This window comes from Pteropus vampyrus, unplaced genomic scaffold, assembly GCF_000151845.1.
Source record: "Pteropus vampyrus isolate Shadow unplaced genomic scaffold, Pvam_2.0 Scaffold65, whole genome shotgun sequence".
NCBI lineage: Eukaryota > Metazoa > Chordata > Mammalia > Chiroptera > Pteropodidae > Pteropus > Pteropus vampyrus.
In genome coordinates this window covers 5367318-5385166 of record NW_011888846.1, presented here as the reverse complement: position 1 = coordinate 5385166, position 17849 = coordinate 5367318, and the positions used below count along the sequence as shown (strand labels likewise).

At 44.8% G+C, this 17849-nt stretch overlaps 1 non-coding gene across 1 annotated transcript; it reads left to right on the top strand.

Moving 5' to 3' along the window:
- The first annotated feature begins 617 nt into the window (after window positions 1-617).
- LOC111740548 lies at window positions 618-736 on the top strand. The gene has a single exon (XR_002780646.1). It is a non-coding gene; the product is annotated as a 5S ribosomal RNA (ribosomal RNA).
- The last annotated feature ends 17113 nt before the right edge of the window (window positions 737-17849 follow it).

Here is a 17849-nt window from a genome sequence, read left to right as displayed (position 1 = left end):
CATCTCTGACACCAGCACCTCCTTCCCAGCGCCCTCCACATCAGACGGACACTTCCCACCTGAGTCACGTTGAAGTCACATGTCTCTGAATTGATTCCACGCAGGACTGTAGCCATCCTCTTAGGGAGAGTCCAAAACTCTGCCAACCCCTTCCCCTTGACCTGGAACCTGTACAGTTTTTCCTTCCCCTTAATGAACCACTAGCCAACTCTGCCGATTCCACTGAAGTGGACAAGACAAAGTAGGAATCAGGGGTAAGAAAAGAACTTCAGAGGAAGAGAAACCGAAGCTGGTACTAGAACGAGGAGTAGTTTCCTGACATACGGACCGGGAGAGGAAGTGTGCCTCGGGCAGAAGGAACAGCGTCTGCAAAGGTACCAAAGGAGAATAAAACAGAGGGGATTCTGGGAAAGGTGCAATTCAGTGGGGCTAAAACATACGCCTATGTGGGGAGCGTGGCAGCTGCAAACGACACTGTTGAAGCCATGTTACGAAGAGCATCGAATGTCCTGGTAAGAAATTTGGGCCTGTGCTTTGCTCTGTAGACAACTGAGGTCCACCAAGGGTTTTAAAATACGGACATGATAAGATTTGGGATTTAGAAATCTAAAGGTGGTGTCTACGGCCATGCCACCCTGAACAAGACCGATCCTGTCTGATCTCGGAAGTTAAGCAGGGTTGGGCCTGGTTAGTACTTGGGTGGGAGACCACCTAGGAAGACCAGGCGCTGTAGGCATAAAAAATAAGAGATTGTAACCTGACAAGGTCCTTGCGATCTGTGAGGTCAACCAAGGGTTGCCTCGCCTAAAAAAAAGAAAGAAAGAAAGAAAGAAATCTAAAGGTGGCTGCATAGAAGGTGAATCCAGGTGGGCAAAGACCTGTGGCAGACCTGGTGGGAAGCCACTGAACTCACACGCAGGGGAGACCACAGCCAGGCTCTCAGCGTCCACCTTCACGGTGGACCAGGTGGACCACGAAACAGGCACGGCCAAGGGGGCTCTAGCACAGGGGCCCTCAGCCCTGAAGGAAGGAATGTCACATCCTCCCTGGGTTACAGTCTCAGAAGCCTGTCTCTCCACCCCTCCTTTCACAGGGAAATGGAGAAAGTAGATTTCCTGGAAAGGAAGCCCAGTTGGCTGTAATGAAAAATGCACCCGCATCAGAAAGAGGCTGAAATCAGACCGTTTCTCTTGCCGACCTTTCCCCCTCTCCCTGCCCTCCACACTTTCTCTCTTCTCCCCTTTAGTCTAAGACCACATCGCGCGTGACCTTTTTCTCTCTCTAGGGCCTTTCCTTCTGCAGGTCACCGGCCAGCAGCTCTCTACCAGTTTTACTCTAAGCTGAATTTTTTTAGAAAAGTAAGATGGACAAGGATCCTCTCTACGAGGGAGCACCTGACAGTGAAGGTTAAGAGACAGGAGACTAATGAGCTACAGAATATTGGTTACATCTCACTTGATTACACTCAGAAAATGTAAAACCATCTTTTAGTCATGACTGGCCATTTATCTACGGGAATGCGCGCAGCGACCCCCCCGCCCCAGCCTACCCGCTTCCATTTATCTCCCGCCTTCAGGTTCCAGTCAAGGTTTCTAAAAATTAGTGATTCATCACTGCATACAACAACTATCATTGGGGCTGCCAAGCCAGGAAAAATCACCGTGTCGCCGTGCCAAGGCGCTATCTCCCGTCGGGAACATCTTCATGCAGCTGGGCAGTGCCAGTGCGTGGCACCCGTGCCTGCGCCCGGGACAGTGGCCCCAGCTGGTCGTGTGCGTCTGGGCTGGCGAGAACCACAGCTCTCCAGCCTTGTGCTGTGGAGGGGGACGTGGGAATCCACTCAGTCGGCGTGGGGTTCTTAGGCATAGCAGGCTTGCTTATTCCATGAGAGAGAGAGAAGGCTCATTCTTCCTGAGCCACAGCTAAAGACAGCACCACTCACATGTGAAAAGCCAGGGGTCAAGTTTGCTGCTACGTCTAGAGCATCGATATGAACTAAAATTCCCTGTAACAGTAAAAATGTGCTAACGAGAGCATGAGAGACTTCTGATTAAACATGACGGATTAAATCTCACCATGGTAGCCAGACTTCTAAGATGGCCCCCCAAGATTCCCCGCCCCTTGGCAAACACACTCCGTGTAATCCTGGAACAGTGAATCTGAGGTTTTACTCCTGGAACTAGAGGTGTCATATGGCACAGTTGGCTTTAAGGTAGGGAAATTACCCAGGTGAACCTGTCCCAATCACATGATCACTTTAAAAGCAGAGAGGTTTTATGTTATTGTTCTATTTTCTTCCTTCCTTCCTTCCTTCCTTCCTTCTTCTCTCTCCTTTTTCTTTCTTTCTTTCTTTCTTTTTCTTTTTCTTTCTTTCTTTTCTTTCTTTCTTTCTTTCTCTCTCTCTCTCTCTCTCTCTTTCATTTGCGAAAGGGAAGTCACAGAGATTCGAAAAATGAGAGAGATTCGGTGTGAGATTCTCCATTATGAAATGCAGGGGCTAGAGGCATGGAGCTGAGACTGGTCAAGCCAGCAAGACAATAGGGATCTCAGTCCTACATTAACAAGGAAATAAATTCTGCCAGCAACCTGGAGTCACCAGAAGTGGTCCTTTCCCTAGTCAAGCTTCTAGATGAGGATGCAGCCAGCTGGCATCACTATTTCGGCCTTATGGGATCCTGGGCCCAGGACCCAACTAAAACGTGATGAATTCCTGACCCACAAAAACTATGAGATAATAAATTTGTGTTGTTTTAAGCTGCTACATTTGTGGTAATTCGTTATGCAGCAATAGAAAACTAGTATAGTCTCTAAAAGGAATAAAGATAGAAACTCGCAAAAGAGGCACTTACGACAACGAAGTGGCAACAAAATTTTGAAAGATGGGAAGCAGGTGGACAGAGGTCACGCGTTTAGAAGAGCATGGACGGTATGCTCAGAAGGAGAAGCTGAAAGGCGGTGCTCTGAGCTGGAACTCAGCAAAGATGCAGGAACTAGAGACACAGGTGCCTCTGAAGACTGAGGTGCAGGGGGCACTGCCAACAGGAAGATGGGGTGCAAGGAGCTGCGAAAGGGGCTGCCAGACCCTCTAGATTCCCTTCCTTCCCCACCCAGCCCAGGGGCTTTCCTACCCTCACCGCTATGGAAGGCAAGAGGTTGATTCTCTGGAGACATTGAGTCACATGGGCCATGGACTTAAATACGCCCACCACGGCTGATAGCAGTGTGCAGGGAAGTATTGAGAGCAAGGGTGTGGAGGGGGATTGCCACACTGAATCATGGGGCTCTCCCTGGCCCCGAGTCCTCTCCCCCTTCAATTATGCATGTGTCACTCTCACCCTTGGGAAGGAGACTGCAAATGTCACTGGAGAAATAAAATGTCTCCTAATTCAATGACTTGGATTGCAACTGGTTAGCCTACTGATAACCCCATAGTCATATAGGTACCCTACCCCCACGTATGTGTGCACATGTGTACGATGCATAGGCACACGGCATCGAATTAGCTTTCTAGCAGCTCATTTGTATTTTAGATATGAATAGACACAAAAGAGAACTAAGAGAAATTTGAGGAAAGATTAGTATAGAAAAGGTCAAAACAAACAAAAAAGAAATGAGAGTCAGATGGTACAGAAAATGCAAGGAACAGAAAAAAACCCACATTTTATCTATGAAACAACAAAATAGGATCATATTTACAAAAGGGATATTAAAAACAAAAAAAAAGAAAATGCTCTTGGATATTAAAGATTAAGATAGGAAAAAAATTTAATTAATAGAATGCATTAAAGACAAAAGTGAGAAAATCTCCCAGAAAATAGTACACAAAAATAAAAAATAGGAAAATAAAAACAAGAAAAGTAGATGATTTATCCCTGGAAGTCTCATATCCAATTATCCAGACTCAGAGAAGGAGAGAAAAAGAAAACAGAGAAATGAAAACTATTAAAGAAATACAACATTTTCTTTTATTGAAAGACTTGACTTTCCAGAATGAAAGAGCTTATTAAGTGCCCAGCACAATAAATGAAAATAAGAGCCACATCAAGGCATACTGTCATGACATTTCAGAGAGGCTTCCAGAGAGTAAAGGCAAGTGACATGCAAAATATCAGAAATCAGAATGATATCAGCTTCCTAAGAGGAACACTGGATTCTGAAAGACGATAGGGTAGTTCCTTCAAAATTCTGAGGGAAAATAATTTCCAATCTAGTTTTATACCCAGTCAAAGTACCAGTCAAGTGTGAGAGAGGAAGAATTGCGTTTTTAAATATCTAAGGTCTCGGTCTCAAAACATTTACCTGTGATGCAGGAATCTAGAAGGGGATGTGTGCCACCAAACAAAGGAGTAAGCTGAAAATGAGCAAGGCGCTGAATGCCCTGAGGGTCTTACGGGGAAGAGAAGATAAAGGAGCTCCTAAGATGCCAACGAAGGAAGCACCAGGAGAGCTGGGGTGCTGCAGACCCAGAGAGCACCCAGCTGACAGGCAGGAAGGCGGAAGCCTCTGGGAGGAGGATGTCCTAGGAAAGCACAGAAGTGACATTTTGCTTGAGATGCCTGGCTGTTTTTTATGTTTTATGGGTCTGCCAAAGAGTTCCTTAATAATTATAATTAGTCGGAAAGGAAAAGAAGCAGATGAAAAGTTGAACTCCAGAGACAACCGAGACGTTATGCAAGAGATCAGTCATGATCATTGTACCCTACACAGCTTTGTTGTGGATGACATTTACCAAGGCAACACAATGTAAATATTAAATACTGATTTAAACAGTGAATGTGATCGACTCTATTGTGTGTTTGTGTACATGGGAGGGGAGGTGGAGTGAGGCCGGCATCCTCAAGAGAGCTAAATCTGTACCTTTCGTAGAAATGAATCAACATGTGAGTCCCGAAACTTGAAAGAAAAAAAAAAAACAAAACTCAAGAAACAGTAGTCTAAATATATTATCTAAATTTATTTAGGTAAATGCTAAAGTAAATGGCTAAAAGTGGTCGCCTCTGAAGAACAGCCCTTAGAATTGGGAGGGATGAGCCAAGAAATTGCTTTTCTGCACGATGAGCCTGAAAATATTATGTGACTTTTTACACTCTGTGTCAGCAATCAAGAGGCCATAGAAAATGATCTTTAATTCACATAGTACCCTGGCAATAAGAACACTCCCCTCTCTACCACGGTTGACATAGGAGGCGGAAAAGGGTTATTTCTGATCACTCTACCATGGCTCGATAGCCAGGCTTTTGCATGTGAACACACGCTCCTGGTTCTCTCTACTAATCCTGACTATTGGATGGCGAAGCCCATCTGTCTGGTGCTGAGACACAAGTATAATCACGTCTACTTTATATACAGCACTGTCCAATTTACAAAGCCACTGCACACACACTACCTTGTTCGATCCCTGCAGCAACCTCATGAGGTCGTCAGGGCAGGGAATAAGAGACAAGGGAACTGGAATTCAGAGAGGCTGGGTGACTGACTCATGGTCATACAGCCTAGACTGCAAACCAACGGCTCCTCTGTGGACCTACTGAAGCCATTGATCTAAAGCAAGGGGAAAGAGGGCCTAACTTGGGAATAACTCGTCCCTTTATCTCTGGTACACTGTCTGTCTGGGGATGCCGAATTTTGAGACATTCATCTTTCCCATCTACTCACCACGCCAGTTCCTTTACCTTCCCCGTGCCTGAATTACGCTCACGTGACCGCTTGGATCTCAACCCTGCCCCATTCCTCACGCCTCCGGCTTGAATTTTCAGCTTCAGTAATGGAAACATTTGAAACAGAGAGGGATCAGCTAAGTCATGAACGTGGTTCTGTCTCTGTGGTTAACGGTACCCAGCCTAGGAATCTGAATTACACCTGGAGACCCCTTGGTCAAAACCACCAGGTGCCCAGCCCGTCTCCTCAGCTCTCTGCTCACCTGGAAGCTCAGTCTTCCACAAACACAGGGGTCTTGCCACATGAAAGAGACCCCCAAAGGTGGGCTCCTCTGGGTCTTTTGCTTCTTCCGATCTATCCCTCGAGCACACACTCAGCGTGAGGCTAGAGAAATGGTGGGGAAAAAAGAGATGGCAAAAGCGGCAGAGGCAGAAAGAAGACGCTACATTCAAAATATTTACACTCATGTCCACAACCACCGTCTGCTGAGTGACAGGGGCGGGCGAGGGCCCGGTTTCGGCCACCAACACTTTTCCTACCCTCAGGTTTCTTGGAAATCTCTTGATCCCATTTTGTGTTTGAGGGAGCTAGGATCACAGCATCCAGTGTTATGGCTGCAGGCATCATTCCGACATCTGAGAACATGTTCCTCCCAGATATTTAATTTCCCCTTCCAGCCTTTTTTTTTTTTACCGCTGGGGCCCTAAACAGACTTCACAACGTTATCACATCATCTTAGCCTCTTTTGCAAGTCTTTTAATAACCACTGGAAAATAACGCTGCCTTTGATTCTGAGGCAAATCCCTAGCACTTCCTCCCTTGTTTCTAATTAGCAATGTTTCTGCGGTAATTAAGACGAGAGCAGCTCCTCGGCTCTGCAGCAATTTCAATTCAGAGAGAACAAAAAATACCACGACAACATGAACCGAATGACTAAGAACGACTCTTTTAGCTGACTTGACTGTCTTTTAACTTTAGCGCCTGACTGCGCGTGCGCGCACACACACACATATACATGTGCACGCACACGTGCACACATACATGCCCACGTGCATGCACGTGCGCACGCGCAAACACTCACGCGCACACGCACACACACATGCACACATGAACAGTCACCCATTTCCAAAAGAAACAAGATCCAAAATGCGCCAATGGCAATACTGTCATTCTGTGGGCAGAGCAAATGCATCATCTTAAACCCTGGGCATCCCACAAAATGAACCACCTCAGAGAGCATCACGCTGATGAAAGATAGCCAGAGGGAGGCCGCCTCCTTCTCGCACTGCATGGCCGGAGATGGGGACATGTTCTGTCTGGTCAAACATCCAGAGACCAAGCATTTTCAAGACTCTTCAAAGCCCCGCTGCCCGGGCCGGCTCTCCGTTAGTTGGCTCTGCCCTTGTGTAGCAGGATGGGAGTCAAAGCACTGAGTGGCCAGACATACTCTCTGCTGCGGGCCGAGCCCAGGGAGTTAATGGTGCTGCCATTTCCGTTTCGGAGATGGAAGTTCTGTCTGGAAACTCTGGGCATGGGCATGTGCACACAAATACGTGCTTCCATGTGCTCCTGGGGGTTAACAAAACGGTGCATGTTTAGAGGCTGGCGTGCATCAGAGTTTAGACAAAGATCTCTTGTAAGCATGTGTGTGTGTGTGTGTGTGTGTGTGTGTGTGTGTGTGTGTGTGTGTGTGTTTCAGGGAATTGACTTGACAGATAGCATAGGGTTTTATTTGTTTGGAAATTGTAATTATTTCGGGCAATTTGGTAATTATTTCTCCCATAGCTAGTGCCTCTTCAAGCTGAACTGTGCTTGCCAAGAGCTGGAGCTGTGCGTTGTTTGATGGCTAAGGTCGTGGGCACAGCCCTGCTGAGGACAGGCTCCTGGCTCCAGGACGCCTCCAGCCCCTACCCTGAGCACATCCCTGTCTGGGTGGCTGAGCTGCTGGGCAGGACCCTTCTCTTTGTGCTGGTCATTTTCTTTCATTGTGAAATCCTGGGTTCTCCTATTCCTGTGCTTGTGAAATCATAAAACCACCGGGAGTCTGAGCTGGCTGTGCTTTAGGGATCATATTATACAACTTTCTCATTTTGTAGATCAGGAATCTGAGACGCAGGGTGGACAGTTGTCCCAAGGTCATCAAGCAGCTGAGCATGGGCAGGGCTAGAACACAGGCCTCCTTATTCTCAAGCCAGTGCTCCGTCCCCCTCCTTGTATAGATTTAATTATTTTTAATTAAGCAACTACTATTGAATTTCTAGTATCCACAAGCATCATGCTGGGTGATGCAAGTTCAAAGGAGCCACAAAAAGAGCTCAGTAGGTGTCAAAGGAGACAGCATTTGGAGGGAACCTCACACAGTGCCTGGCCCACATGAGATGTTCCACGAGTCCCAGCTTCCTTCCCCTCCCCCCCTTTCCTGACCAATACATCTGCAAGACGGGGGGAGGTCTCAGATGGTTGACTCAGTCATCAGAAGGCATCAGAAGAGGAGATGAGAGGCATTTCCTGTTTCTCCTTCCAAAGCACATTTTCTAGTTTCATAACGGAACCGCTTAGCTGGCTTCAGGCCTGGCAGACCTTCCCACGTATTCTATAAAGGCGTCGGTGCCTCGTGCTGCCCCTCTGTTTCAGGGTTGGACAAAAGCATGGTTCGCCCACACTGGTCTGACTCACTGACATCTACAGGGCAGGAACAGCCATCTCCTCAGGTTTTGGCCAGAGATGCAGATACTCACAAGACGCAGATTTCAGCTTTCTTGAGAGAAGGATCACTTAAACATACTATGGGCTTGTTGTCTGGCAAAAATATTGTCAAGGCGGTTTGGCTGGGAATGCAAGCTACTCTTATCCATTTTCTGAATTTGTAACAGGACTCTCATTTTCCAGAGATTTAAAAGTCTCTCTGCTTTTCTCTTCCTCCACAACCAGAGGCATAAAACCATGAAGAATCTGAAGTAGCGAGGCCATGTCATTTCTGATTTCAGCCTTGAATGGGAGTATTCGACTAGAAGGCTCCTTCTAACCTGAGGCCGTGTAACTCTAAGATCATCAGGATCTATGATGTTTTTCTAACCAACAGGATATGGCAAAAGTGATAGAATGTCACTTTTCATGATTATGTTACATAAGCGTGTAGCATCTTTTTGGCAGACCCCCTCCCTTGCTGGTTTTGATGGAGCAGGCAGCCATCAAAAGAAGAAGACTCGTGTGACCAGGAAATGAGGGTGGCCCCCGCCAACAACCAGCAAGATACCGAGGCCCTCATTCCAATACTACAAAAGGAGCTGAATTCTGCTAACAACCATGTGAGATCGGAAGCAGGTGGAACCTTGAGAAGAGACCACAATCTTGGTCAACACCTCGACTGCTGCTTTCAGATGAGACCCTGAACCAGAGAACCCAACTTAGCCCGGCCTCCAGAAACCGTGAGACAATAAATGTATGTCCCTTTAAGCCTCTACGTTTGTGGTAATATTACTTACAGAAATAGAGAACTAACACATTTCACTCTCAGAAGCACCTACCAGGATGACTCTTCAGTATTTGAAATGGACTTTTAGAGTCAACAATGTGTGAGGAGGACAATTGGAACATCAATTTTAGCCCTCCTTTGATGCAACAGCACCCCTCTCCAGCACCCCGGACAGGTCATCTAGCCTCGACTTGAACTTTGATAGCACTGGGAAGCTCAGCATCTTACAAGATAGTCCTTCTACGGACAGTTCTTCCTTTATTTTTAATATTTATTTTATATTTATGCAAGAACTTATTTTGTGCTATTCACTATGCTACCGTTTATATACTTTGTTTAAATTATTCCTGACAGTAATTCTATTAGGTTAGCAAAGATAGTTATTATGTATCCCCCTTTTCTTCTTTCTTGTGAGTTGTTTTTTGTTATTCTTGTTGTTACTATTGTTATTTTGTTTTGTTTTAGCACATTTCTTAAAAATGTAGTATGGAGAAGGATAAATATGTAGAGCACAGAGGACCTTTACAGGGCAGTGAAATGACTCTATGCAATACTAAAATGGTAAATACATGTCATTATATGTTTGTCCAAACCCATAGAATGGACAACACCAAGAATGGACCCTAATGTAGACTATGGACTCTGGTTGATAATGATGTATCAATGCAGGTTCGTCAGTTCTAACAAATGCGCCCCTCTGGGGAAGGATGTTGAGAGAGGCCGCACAGGAGGTATATGAAATAACTCTGAACCTTCCTCTCGGATTTACTGTGACCTAAAACTGCTCTAAAAAAACCCTATTTTTAAACGAAGTTCTCACTATCCAAAACAAGACAAGCCACCCCGCTCCGAAAAAAAAACTCTCCAATGGGGAATGGGGACCAAGTGCTTAACGGATATGTGTTTTGTTTGGCGTGATGGAAATGTTTTGAAATTAGGTCAAGATAGCGATAGCCCCGCATTGTGAATGTTCTAAATACCACTGAACTGTTCACTTTAAAATGGATGATTTTATATTATATGAATTTCAATCAATTTTTTAAATCCCAAAATGTGTATTTTAGATAAACGTAGAAAACGGTATAGATTCAAATAACATAGACCCATATAACCAACACTCAGCTTAAAAATGAAACATTGTGGAAAAAGTCAATCTCTTTCCGTGACATTCTGCCTTGCCTTCCCTTTCTCCCAAGGTAGTTCTCACTCCATCCGTGTATTCCTTTATTTCTTTACTTCATACATATGTATCACTGAACGATAAATAGTATTAATGTGCACATTTTCAAATGTAAATACACGCTCTCGTACTGTAAGCATTCTTATTCAACTTCCTTTTTTCATTTTAATTCTGTTTGTGATATGTACGAATATACCATATTCTATTTAGCTGTTCTCCTATTGATAGACATTTTAAGTTATTTCTGTCCTTAGCCATCACAATCAATGCTGCTAGGAACATTCTTATAAATGGCTTTTTGTGCACAGCTGCAAGAACTTTTCTCAGTTATATGTGCGGAAGTATCTTTAGCTCCCACAGCTATTGCCAAGTTACTCTCATGACTAGATTTCAAGATGCTTCACCATCTCGTTTGGCCTCCCTGGAGAAGCCTCTGGTTTGTCAGGGACCTTCCCAAGGACAATGAAATGGTTGCCTCCTTTGTCCTGGATAGAATCCCTCTGCCAGTGGTTTGAGATTACAGGAAACGTTTCAAAAGCCTCATACACTGTAATCTGCTATTGATATTTTAGTCAAGCAGTAATCCCTAAGGATTTTTTTTTATATATGAATTATCCTTATACTAGCACAGCTGATTTTTTTAAGCCTAAGTGCAAGACATTAATTCTATTTTTATTGAATTTTATCTTATCCATTTTAGCCATTCCTACAGTCTGTGAAGATATTTTGAACCCTAGTTTGGCTATTCCATCCATAAATTTGATAAGTATGCTTTCTGCATCTTCATCTAAATCCTTGATAAAATTGAGAGGATCGAGCCAAAGATGAAACCCTTCAATCCACAAGATGTTCTCAAAATGTTGATGCAGCCCAATGCCTGGGTTACCCAGCTAACCATGATGCTAGCGAACAGCATTATGCAGCCCTCAATTTCCCGTTCAAGCCACAAGAACATCAAGGCAAACTTTGTGAAGGATGTTGCCATATCTAGAGTATTCGGCTAATTTATATATCTAGTGATCTGCTCAAAAATGAAAATAGCGTTCTACTTAATATGCCTTGTTTTCAGTAAACTCATGCTAGTTTCTAGCGATTTTTGCTTCTAAGGTTCCATAGACAATTTGAATAGTAATTGATCTTAGAGTTTTCATGGTGCTCGGCATCAAATTCAACAGGGAGTACAATCTGGAACCCACCTTCTTTCTGTGGAACTCCAGATTTTGCTCATCTTTCGTCTTTGTGATATGCCGAGAGTGATCTTTTGGTCTCTTCCCTCAATCATTTCTAAATTGTGGCTTTATAAGTATCTTCAAAATCCTTGCATGAAATATGTCAGGTTTGGAAACTTTCAAAGCCTCCAGGTAATCACTTACTTTTTGTTTCTCCAGCTTGAGTTTCAAGATTATTTTAACACTATCGATTCTATTCTCTTCTGTTGAAAGATCTTGCCTTCTGGTAAAGAAACAAAAATGCTTAAGTGGTTCTCCTTTCTTTTTTTCATTTTTAACCTTGCACCAAGTTCCCCCAGCAGTGAGTCTGTCCCTTTTAATTCCAAACGTAGCTACTAAAAGCTTTTGTGCTGTCCCTGGCATTTTTCTGAAGCTTCTGCTCAGTCTGAGTTTTAGCCCTTCCTGGCACCCTTCTTATAGGCTTGTGACATTCTTTCGTATTTGTCCTTAGTCATGTGTTTCTCCTGTCTTCTTTCGTATGTGATCCTTGAATATGTGAGTTAATCAAAGAGCTTTCTGGGCAGCCACACTGTTCCTTCAGGATACCACCTCATCGTCCCCATCTCTCCGCCGAAACAAAGTTATTGCTTGTCTTCTTCTAAAGAGGAAGGAGGAGGCTCAAACGACAAACAGTTGGGCAGCAGCATCGTCATCACCTTACGAAAGTCTCCCTCCATGCCAGCTCCATCTCCTATGGTTGGGTTCGTCTCCTCTTCTATTCCCTTCATCCACAGAGAGGCGAAATACATCAAATCAAAGAAACCATGGATTCATGGATGCAAGTGACTTTTCCTGAGCTCTTCAGCCCTGTGATTCATGTGGTTTTATAGTATATTATAGCACTAACGGTGTTCACAGGGTCCCAGAAGGGCGAAGCCATCAAACTGCTACCTTTGGATCTTAGAGAGTCAATAAAATCTGGGTTCCAAAATGTCAGGGGTGCACCTAGGGACATAAGCTGGTTGGAACCAACTGTCATTCACTTCCCCCCATGTTAGAGTTGGGATTTTTCTGTAACGTCTTGGTGTGTAGCATGGCACAAGCTAGAGACTCTCTCTAAAGACCCTCATCCTGAGTGTCTGTCTTCTCTGTTTTTCAGTGACCGGAATCCATTGGCAAGACAATTAGAATAGACCAGCTAAGTTGGGGATCACTCTCGGCATATCACAAACTCTTTTTCCCTTCTCGAACCACTCCTCCAACCCAGAAATATGAGAAAAAAATATGCCACTCCCTGTCATCATCAGTGGGAGAGCAACAATGACATAGTATATCATAAAACTTCTTTAAAAGGAAGGCTGCATTATATTTTTAATGTATAAAATGGTTTATATCTAGTAGGTGCTTGCAACATGCTAGCTGTTCCTTTACTACGAGCCTATATTGTTATATTTATTTTCTCACCCTCCAAGTAATGTTTCTGGCCCATTTTTCCCCAGTACTGAGGAAACTTGATTGAGATTTTATAAATTCAGAGGCTCCCATGCTCTCCACTCAAGTCTACCACCTTCACCATCATTAAGATATGCCCAATTCAGACACAGTTATATGCCCAAGTCCCTCATCTAGCCAATGATCCCTAAGTGCTAAACAGATTTGTCCCGGACTTGAAGCCTGAGCCTATGGAGCGAGGCTTGGATAATTTAAGTGCCTCTTGTAACAGAAGGCAACTGGAATTCAATAGAGATAAATGTAAAATATTGAACTAGGGAGCTGAACCATCAGCAGGGCAGGAGTCTAAATGGAAAGGTTATGGCTGAATGACTAAGCGGGGGAGAACACGCCACACACCCAGGATATTCTTGCAGAAATACAAATCCCTGGTGGACTCCACAGAGAAAAAGAGATGGGATGTCACAGAATGGCACAGCCAGAGGGGCTCTGCGGGCTCCGTGGAAGCTGCTGCACGGAGCCCTCCTCCCAGTGCAGGCTGGCTGATGAGACACGGGAGTTCGGCTGGTGATGGAAAGCTGCCAGTTTGGGAGTGTTATGAAGATTCAGCATTGCTTTTTCTCTGCCAGGCCCCAAACACCAGAAGAAAAACGTCTAATGACAACCTGAGGCGTTGTTTGTGACGACTAGAAAAAACTACAGCCATGCAGGTTGGTTAATTCGATCAAATGTCTGGGAGAGTTCCATGAAGAGATCGATAGAATCGATAGAATCGGTCATTTGACCAAATGGACAAGCCAAATCAGAGAGCGCGATGGACCGATCCCACCGCCCCCACCCTACCCACCGGAGGGCCAGCCCAACAAGGCGTTGCATGGGGCATGAAGGGCTCTCCTGCATGTCGGCAAATTTTCATTGTAAAGAGCATGTGGCATCAGCATGAACCTCAAGTATATCCTCCCTTTTCCTTCCTTTAAAATGTGTTTTCATAGACCTCACAAAAGGGTGGGGACTCGCTCTCTCTTAGCCTAATCACACCAGGAAAAGAAAGACAGAATGGGAAACCAGTAAAAAAGCATGGATGAACATCGGTTGGGATGAAACAAGTTTTCACATCGGTCCAAAATTTTCTTGGGACACAAAAATCACTTGCACTGTTTTCTGGCCAAAGTCCATCAACATTTAGCAAACTAGCACGCCTTCCCCCATCCCCACCCCCCACCGTGTCACTACTTCGGTCCTTACCTGATGTTTGTCTATTTAAAGCTCCTCAGTGGCCTATCACAGGGCACTAAAGACACACCAGGTATTAGCCTTGAGGGCAAAAGGGTTGATGCGAGCACCATTTCTCCTTTTGCTAGTCTCCTTAAAGCCCACCGTGAGAGCCCCCAGTCCCTAATGAAGAGAGCATCCGCCAGTTACATGAGGGCAGCTGCCCAAATCTCTACCCAGTGCTGACATATATACTAAACTCTTTTGGCCCAAGTTCCAAATTCATTGCTTGTTTTTGGCAGGGGACGGGGAAGCTTCTGCTGGGAAAATGCGCTGCTATCTGAATGCGTAAGAAAGAAGAGCTATGAATGCTGGCATCATCCACAGGAGCACTCCCCTGCCAAGTCCCAGGAAGGGAGTCTGCTATTTTCTAATCGACCGTGAGCAAGTAGGTCTTTCTTGACATTTTGGCTAGGCAACAGAGGGTTTTTCTCGTCCCTTTCTGTGTGTTAGCAAAGTGCTTGTTCTCTAAGGCTCATGTCACCCTCACACAAAGCTTACAAAACCCTCTGGAAGAACTGGGGTTGTTTGCTTTCCTCTGTCGCTTCAGAGGCTGGTGTGCACTCATTCCTTAGACTGGAGTCGCAATAAGCCCTTCTAACTAGAGAACCAGTTGTTGGTTTAAACAAAGATTAGCAAAGGCACAATGATTACCATTAAAAGTGCTCTCAAAGAGACCTGTAAATAGCAACAAGCCAAACAGCAGAAGCCCGACTGCTCTCCAAGGTCCTGACTTCTTCGAGGCGCCCAGCAGATATGGTACTTGAAATGTACCTGTGCCTTGCCCATCAGGGGCCTTTTGTCCTCCCTCCTGCCCTGTCTCCCTGTTCATGGCTCACCTTCTCACTGCAGGCAGGAGTGCGAGGCTGAGATGTGAACCCTGAATGCAGCCCCAGGCACCAGAGGCTCTCTTGTTAGCATTCAGCTGGTCGGGAGAGAAAAGTCATGTCAAGAGCTTTAGAAAATCTCATGAGTAGTGTTGTTGTTGTTTTTTAATTAATCCTCTAAATCTGTAAACTATATAATTAATAGATCAAATGGTACCTGGAGGCCTAGAATATTTAAAAGGAATTTTGTATGGGTTGCCTATTTTGATGGTGATTCTAGATATACCCTAGTGACAGAATTTCCATATAGTAGGGGCTTAAGGATTCCATTTGGCTTGAAGGATCGGCTTAGGGAATAAAACTGAGATTAAATGCTTATTCGCGGTGGGTTTTGGGGAGGGGAAGGAGGCCCACACTCCCGCTGCTCTGAATCACACCCGGCGGCTCTGCTAGCACGCATTCTCGCATTCTCGCTCTGCCCGGGCTTCCGCCTCCCTCGTGCCTCATTCTCTCCCTTCAGCTCGATACCTCCACCTTCGCCCTTTCCCTCATCACTAACTTTGTTTCGGAATCTGTCTCCTCTTTATCTCAATCTTGTAATGACTGTCTGGAGGGCCGGAGTGCCCAGGGGGCTGCCATAAAACCAGAATTATGATGTAACATCCAAGGCTAAAAGCTGAGATCACTTTTCCATTTTGAGAACAATTGTTTTAGATGGTGTGGCCCACAGAGAATGCTGGGTCTTAAGAGAATCGCAAAAATTTTTGTTTCTCTGCCTTTTTCACAAACAGGAAGAAACCCTCCAGAGCTGGCTATTTTGTCTCTGGTGGTGCTGCCCTTCCAAGGCAGAGCGAGAACCTGTTGCTCCTTTTTGGAGCTTTTGTCTTTTGGGTCTTACCATTCTTTCTCTTCCACTCCCGCCCCCACTAGAGGTGGAAATGATGAGTCTACAAATGAGGTCAAAGCAGTGGAGGATGAAAAAAATAAGTCAGACTGACCTTTATAAATATACAGTACTGGATTTGAAAGGACTTGAACTTGACTACCAGCAGCTGAGGGTAAAGGCACGGAATAATAATGCCACTCACAGGGAGCAACTCCAGGTAAAGAATTATTTCTCTTTGATATATGATGCTGGGAAATCTCCTCCTGGAACCACCGAGAGAGGGTGCAGGGAAAGAAGAACTTGCATACACCATCCGGGCAATGTTCTGGAGTGTGATTCGGTGACATGTGTCCAAATCCTTAAAAACGCGCTTCCACATTGACTCACCATTTCTTTCTGAGACTTTGCCTTCACGAAGCAACTAGAAAAGTGCAAGGTGATTTTTAAGGGTGCTCATCCCATTAAGGCTCCGGTGTAGACACCGAAAAAAAAGACCTAATTGCCCAAGAATAAGCGTCTAGTTAAATAAATTATGGTATAGCATACGATAGAATACCATGAAATCACTAAAAATGAATTCTACTTGCTGACATTAAAAAATGTTCGTAAGATATCGATGAGCGGGGTTGGCGGGGAGGGGCAAGATGTGAATGTAAATTAGAGCCCGGCCCTCGAAAAGCTAATCGGGGATGGACAAGAAGTACAATCTTAGAAAGACTCCGAAAGAAAAGTAAAGATAATTAGACTGTGGTCGGCTGTTTTGTTTTCACAAGAATCCTCGTTGTTTTATATAGTCCCTGATTACTCAGCTCCAAGCAGAACAGGACGAAAATGAAGGAGAAGACATTAGGCTGGGAACATATCCTGAATAATCTAGAGTTCATTGTGGACTCTTAGTACATCAAAATCCAATTAATTCATTAGCTCGGTGCCTGCGTTTTTCTTCTCTTCCCCCCGCCCCCGGCGGTCAGCCTTCTACTCTATGATGTCGTTTATTAGCGACCCCAAAATGGAGTGAGTAGAGGGAATAAAAAGGAGATAAAATCCAAATGAATCAAGTCTGTTACTCGTTAGCATCGATGGACCAGGGCGGGTGGAGACAGCAGTGACACAGTACTGTCTGGGTGGCTTCGATTAGAGATCCCGGCTGAGGAGCAGCGTCTGGGGTGTGGGAGGCCCTCAGAGGGGTAGATCCTGAGTGAGGGGCTCTGCTTTGGGACCTCAGAGCCACAGACCCCACACCACGTGCTCCACGTGGCAGATTTCCCATCAGAAAGAGAATTCAGCCAGAAACGGTCCTTTCTCTAGCTCCCAACTACTTTTCAGAAACTTGACTCCCGCTGTCGCTGTGGGGTCCCTGAGTGACATCAAGGCTCACATCAGTGGCCTGATGTCAGGCTAGACAGCAGATGAACAAAGCATCCTCGTGCTCAGATGCCTTCAACAGTCGACCTACCCGTCCATCCCTTCTGTCCATAACCCTTACCTGCTTGATTATCACAAACCTACATTTTTTTTTTTTGTCTGCAAGGAGAAAGCAACTCCGATAACAGTGGTCTCTAAACTGCTACTGTTCCCAGTGTTCATTAGGGAATAAAAAATATAAAAGAAGACATAACACATTCTACCATAAAATCATATTTGCAGCTACTACCCCATTTGAAATGTGGTACATCTGGTCTCCCATCAAGGCCAATGGTCTTATTTTCTTTCCCACAAAGCCATTATGTAACTTTTTATTTTATTTTCTGTCCTGTTTCTCTCAGCCAAAGCTGCATGCTTCTAATATCTTTCAAGATCTGTAAGACACCTACAGTCATTAACTTCTTGTTATTCTTCCTGTTCAAGCAACAGCTTAAAAAATTTAAAACCTCAGACCTCCCAGAGATCGTTTATGTGTGTTATTATGTTCAGAGCAATATTTAAGTTT